Source organism: Eublepharis macularius, chromosome 13 (assembly GCF_028583425.1).
Source record: "Eublepharis macularius isolate TG4126 chromosome 13, MPM_Emac_v1.0, whole genome shotgun sequence".
Lineage (NCBI taxonomy): Eukaryota > Metazoa > Chordata > Lepidosauria > Squamata > Eublepharidae > Eublepharis > Eublepharis macularius.
In genome coordinates this window covers 5,100,207-5,106,410 of record NC_072802.1, presented here as the reverse complement: position 1 = coordinate 5,106,410, position 6,204 = coordinate 5,100,207, and positions in this window count along the sequence as shown.

Here is a 6,204-nt window from a genome sequence, read left to right as displayed (position 1 = left end):
TGCGTCTGCAACCCTGGTCTTCCTTGGAGGTCTCCCATTTGATTACTAACCAAGGCCGACCCTGCTCAGCTTCTGAGATCTGGGCTATCCAGGTCAGGGTGCAGAATACCAAGCTAGATTATTATCAGGAGCTACAAAGAGCATGAATATTACTCCCATTGTGCCATCACTCCATTGGCTTCTTATTAGTTACTGGATTCAATTCAAGGTTTTGGCTATCGCATATGAAGCCCTTCACGCCCTTGGCCTCTCATATCTATGGGAGTGCCTCTGCCCCACCATGGCAGCTTTGATCATTTGAACAGGGCCTCCTGCAGATACCACCCTGCATCTGGGCTAAATCAACAGCTGCCCGCGCATGTGCTTTCTCTGTGGGCCAAGCTACAAGTGACGAATGACACTTGAACGGCCAGTGGATCACGTGGAGGGCAAGTGAACAGGGAGAAATACGCTTGCCGTTCAAGCGTCATTCGTCACTTGTAGCTCGGCCCTGTGGTAGCCAGCCTCCACCTCATGGAACGGCCTACCTGAAGAGGCCAGGAAAGCCCCCCCTCTCCTGGCTTTCTGCAAACTCTGCAAAACTGAATTATTCTGAAGGGATTTTTACACAGATTATTGGACTGTGCTGTATGGAAACAGTTCAGGAAGATGCGCTGGGAAAGGGACATGAGCTGCTGACGATACTCTTGCGTTCTGTCTTTTGCTCAGCTCTGTATTGGATTGTTGCTTATTTCAAAGGCCTGTTGTATTGTTCATTGAATGAATGGTTTATTGACTGTCCCAGGCCAATCATGTTGACTTACACCGTGTAAAATCTGCCTTGAGTCTCAGTGAGAAAGACAGATTATAAATAATGTAAATAAATTTAAAAATATAAAACAATTAAAGAACAATGGGGAAAAACCGTATAACATATCCAATAAATGATGCAGCATAAAGAGGGAGGGAAAAGAATGCCTAAAAATGTAGCAAGCATATAAAATTAGTGCGCTAACACCTTAATAGCAAGTGCCTCCTGCAGAATTCTGTTTTATCACATCCGTAATCCCCCTATAAAAAGCCCTCTTGAACAGTCTACTTTTACACATTCTGTGAAATGATAGATGTATGGGAGCCTTTCTGACTTACTCAGGCAGGCCTTCCATTAGGTGGGGGCCACCACCGAGAAGGCTTGGTTAGGGGCAGGGCTTTTTTTCAGGGGGAACACGGGGGAATGGAGTTCCGGCACCTCTTGAAAATACTCGGCAATAGTGCTTGAAAATAATATGATTTCAAAGAATCCCGTGTGTTTCTTCCTCTTGAGAGTTCCGCCACCTCTTTTCCCAGAAAAAAAACCCTGGTTAGGGGCCATTGTTCTTACCTTTTTACAAAGCTATCACTGCAGAGTATGTCAGTGGACAGAAAAGAAAGGGCTACCCTCGCCAAAAGCCAATACAAACATCCTGGTCTCGCAGCTTCGCTCTCTGACTGCTGTCCAATGGACTTTTCAACTGTCACTTGTCCAACATTCCGCCAAGCTGCCCACATTTCCCATCAAAACTTGAGGGAAGCTGGCAAGTGTCCAACCTGTGCCTTTTGTCACTTGTGGTTCTGCTCTACGTGCCCTCAGTAGAAAACTCCTGTTGATGTATATATTTTACGAGTACTCTGTGTTTACTAACCAGTAAATGACTACAAAATTATTTTAGAGAGAAATGTAATTAAACATAAAATTAATACTGAATTAGTGGATAAACAGGGAACTCTGGCCACTCTTCTGGGTTTTAAGAGGCAGATGGATAGATACGTTACCATCCAAAGAGGAGTGGGTTACATAAGCCCACTGGTGCAGATGTGGGTAATGAGGGGTTCCTTAATGTTGAGAAAGACCTTTAGCAATCTAATATTGTACCCTCCATGGTGCAATTGAGTAGCTCTGAGAGAGGTACGAGGCTCCTTAGAAACTCCCCTCTCAGTATCCCATTGACTAATCAATTCACTCAAAACTGTACATCAGAAGTCCATCTGGAATTAATATTTGAAGCGATTGATCCATTAAACAGTCTTCTGGACTCAGGAATAAATGAGAGAGAGAGATGGCTTCAGAATATATTGCTTCAGAAGATTGCTCTTTAATTATTTGGAACGTAAAGGTTTAATGCAAAGGTGAAATGTGTGGGTTATGCACGTCTAACCCCATTGTTGAGTCTGATGTATCCCAGAGTAGTTGGAAAACAAGTCAGTATTCAGTAGATCTAGAGCTAAATATAGCAAAAGGAAGAGCCCTGAACAGGAAGCCTAAATCAAATATGCTTAATCCAAGACATGAGTCTAGTTGCTTCGATTTTGCAGAATAAGGATTTTAACGAAAAGAGCATCATGCAAGGCAAGATACCCAACGGAACAGAAGTGAGGAGTTCTTTCTGCTATAGCCATAGTGAATGATCTGGTATCTTCCTTTGCTAACAAAACTAACAGCGGGATAGATCCAGTCGTGTTCATGGGGCCCCTTCTCTGGATCTGATTAATTGACTCCTGTTTTATTTCAACCAGTCATGACTCTGTAATGTCAAGGCTGGCTAGATCATCCCCAGAACCCTGCAGTGACCCAGAAAGTGATTATCAGTAGGGGTGTGCACAGAGAACGTTTCCGTTTGGGTTCCGGAGGTTCTGGAATCATCCCATTCCATTACTTGTTTGTTTGGTTCAGCTGGTCCTGGCTTGGAACTGATCCTTTGGGTTGTTTTCATTTCGAGCCATTGTGTGCGCATGTGTGCAAATGCACGTTGTTCTTTTTTTGGGGGGGGGAATGAGGCTTTGGGAGAGCTGTTTTTGCACTTTAGCCCCAAAAGAATCAAGTCCCCCTCCTAGTCTAAACCATTGATCCACTGAGTTTTCCCTCAAGCACAATAACTCACACCCACACCCACACCAACGACAACAATGGACCCACAGAAAGCAAGTGTTGGCAGGTGCAGCAAGGGGGAGTTCCCAAGTAGGAGAATGCTGCAATAAGTGCAAAAAACCATCCTGCTTCATGTTCACTCTTTTCTTTTTCTATAGTGGCAATAATTTATTTCCTTTGCATTCTGCTGTTCCCTGTTGTTTTCATGTTTCCCTGTTCTTTGTCCTCACAATGAGGGGCAAATCAAAATCCTTTTGATGCTCAGGGCTCCACCGCAAAACAGGGCGCGTCATCTCCATGGTCCAAAGGCAGGCAGGCTGGCGGAATGGTTGACTGAATCCTTCCTGCTGTGTGCCCAAACAGATCTAAGTTTTCCTTTTATTGTGGGGGCAGGCAAGACTGTTTTTGTTCTTCCTATCCGTGGCTGTCAAATGCTCATCGTGATTGGGCAGTGTTCTGGTGGGGCACTGCTGGGTCAGACTTGAAATGAATTCGTTTTCTTTCATTCTCATAGTTTCCATGGCTGTTCCTTTGAATGGTGAGGGGAGCGGGGTCCAATTGGAGGCTCTGGGTCAGCTGCTATTGCACTTAACGGCACCAAAGTCACACAGATTACAGTCCTCTCTCTGAACCATCAAGTCACTGAGTTAGCAGCACGCCCAGACAAGGGGCCAGAGTTAAAGGGCCCTGAAGCAGGCAAGTGTTGGAGGCGCCAGCTCCTCCTTTCACCGACTCCTATGGCAGGAAACGGCAGGCAGCTGTTAGCAGCAGGCCGGCAGCCAAGCAGGAGACCAGCTCCACTGTCTTGTTCTACCCAGTTGGGAAATAAATAGTGCGTTACGCTTACTCTTTTGTTGTTGAGGTCCCTTTAAGTTTACTCTCATTTGCGTAACATGATCCTTTGCTGTTTTGCAGGGAGGAGAGACCCCTCCCTCTCCACCCACTGCTTATGCCTCATAGCACACACTGAGATGCTGCTGGCACCACTTTCCTTTCTGTGCATAAAGGTGCTCAGAAAAGGAATTGGAAGGAATAAACAACAACAACAACAACAACAACAACAACAACAGTGTTCTTATATACTGCCCTTCTGGACAGATTAGTTCCCACTCAGAGCAGTGAACAAAGTCACTGTTATTATCCTCACAATAGAACTGGGGGCCTTGGGCTGAGAGGAGAGGCTTATCCAAGGCCACCTGCAGTCGGCTGCCTGGGGACAATTTTTTGACCCCACCCACCCACCTTCAAGAACCGAGAAGTGCCTTCATACTGCTGTGATGATGAGGTGGCACAATTTATTTTTAAAAAATATCAGAGACTGTTTGGAGGAGGGGCTTCTGTGACTACCAGGCAGCCCCGACTAGCATCTCCATTCTGGAGAGATCCAAGGGTCCAAAGGAGTTTTTATTGATAGTCTGCCTTTTTCCCCTGAGACTCAAGGCACATCACACAGTGTAATTCAATATGTTTAACAGCAGGGATATTCAATAGGCAACGCAGCAGGGAACGGAGTGCAGAAATTTGAAAACAAGCAGAAATCTGATACCTGAAATGCTGAAACAAAACATAAGCAATTTGTCATGACGCTCTAAATGATGGTCACAGCCCGTGCTTAGTAATACAGTCCCTATCCCTTTATCAAAGCCGAGTCTCTCATACCATGGGATGACGCTATGGACCAGGGACAGTTTCCTCTGTTGCACATCACCATTTCTGATCTCAAGACAAGGAGATGATTCCAGCTGAACTATGGTTATGGGCTCACTTGTCCTCTGGCCACTCCGTGTTTCTATGGAGCTGTAGGAGACAGGGTGGGCCTTGGCCGAGTAATATAGGGGCTCCGCAGGGGCCATGAGGGGCTGCTCTTAGCTCTGCTCCTGTCGGAGTTCACCAGGTTCTGCCCCCCCCCCGCCAGCAAACAGAGAAAGCGAGGGAGGGAGGACTCCTCTTGATGATCACAGATTCCAACTCACGCTGTCATGTCTGTACCCCTACATCCATGTCATTGTTCTATGTATTGCTAATGCTGTACTTTAATGTCATTTGGCAAATGACCATCACTTTAGTTTTTCAAGCATCCTGAGAATACAGCTGTCTTATCTCCTTCCTTTGAAGCTCCCAGGAGAGATCTTGCACTGTCTGAAATGTTACAGTTTAATCTTATGCCTTTTGTCCTGTCTAGGCTGATGTATAAACCCAGGAAGAAATTCCCAGACCGTTTCCCCGCAAACCTGTGGTCTAAGTGCGAGGGGGGAAATGATTGTGTTTTTAGAGCTGTGCTTTCTTCAAGTTTCTATTCCTGTCAATTGAGTGTGTACTGCTTAGATGCTTTTTTGCTTCTGAGTAATTCTATAGACATATATATGGAAATGATTGGATTTCTGAATAAAACCATTTAACCAAGAGCTTGGACTTCTTGTTGCAATGGTACAGAGACCTGTCTACCATATCCTGTCACCCATAGCCTGACTCATGCATCTCCTAGACTTTTAAAGGGCCATGGCACTCAAGCATCATCTTGGATAACTCCTGAGTGAATCGAGAGCAGCCACAGAGGAGGCAAGCTCTGGACAGGGCAGGGGCAGGGGCAGGCACAGCCATCAGAAAGGCAGGTGAAGAGCCCATGGCCCCAACATTGCTGCCTTTCTCACTTTGCCCAGTGTGCCCATAAGGGGCAGAATCAGAGGCAGGGCCCCTCCCACATCACCATCCCATCCCATCCATCCATGTGACCTCAGGAGTTGGACTCACAAAAGAAAACTTGCCATTTTAATCTGGCTTGATTTATACATGTACATATAGAACACTGCTGGGAGCAAATAGAGGCATTCTTGCAAAGCCGCCAATCCGCTACCCCGCATGAGATATCTGGAGTGAGAGAAGGATCCAGAGCCCCTAAGGTGTTGCAGCCCACCCACGCCCGTTCTTCTCCTAGCTCTTCCAGCATCTCAGCTGTGCTTTCTTTTCACACAGTTGCTCACCAGCAACATCTTTATGAACTATGGGCTAATTCAACGGCATCTATCATCTTTCCAATTCTGTGCTTCTGTGGGACCAACATGGCTTCCAGCACTTGAACTTCTTGCAAATTTCTCACCCCTTCATCGCGAGTCGGAATTTTGGTCCCTGAGACTATTCAGCTGGTGCATGACATTGGAGGAGGGGAGGGGGAAGGAATGCAAGAAACAGGAGAGGAAGAACACATGCTAGAAAAATATTCAGTGCTATCAAAAGTTTTTATGATAAGACAAGAAGAAAACTAAAGAATAAATATTGCTAGAATCTATCAAGGACTTCCTTGCAGTGCACCTTCTTGCTGC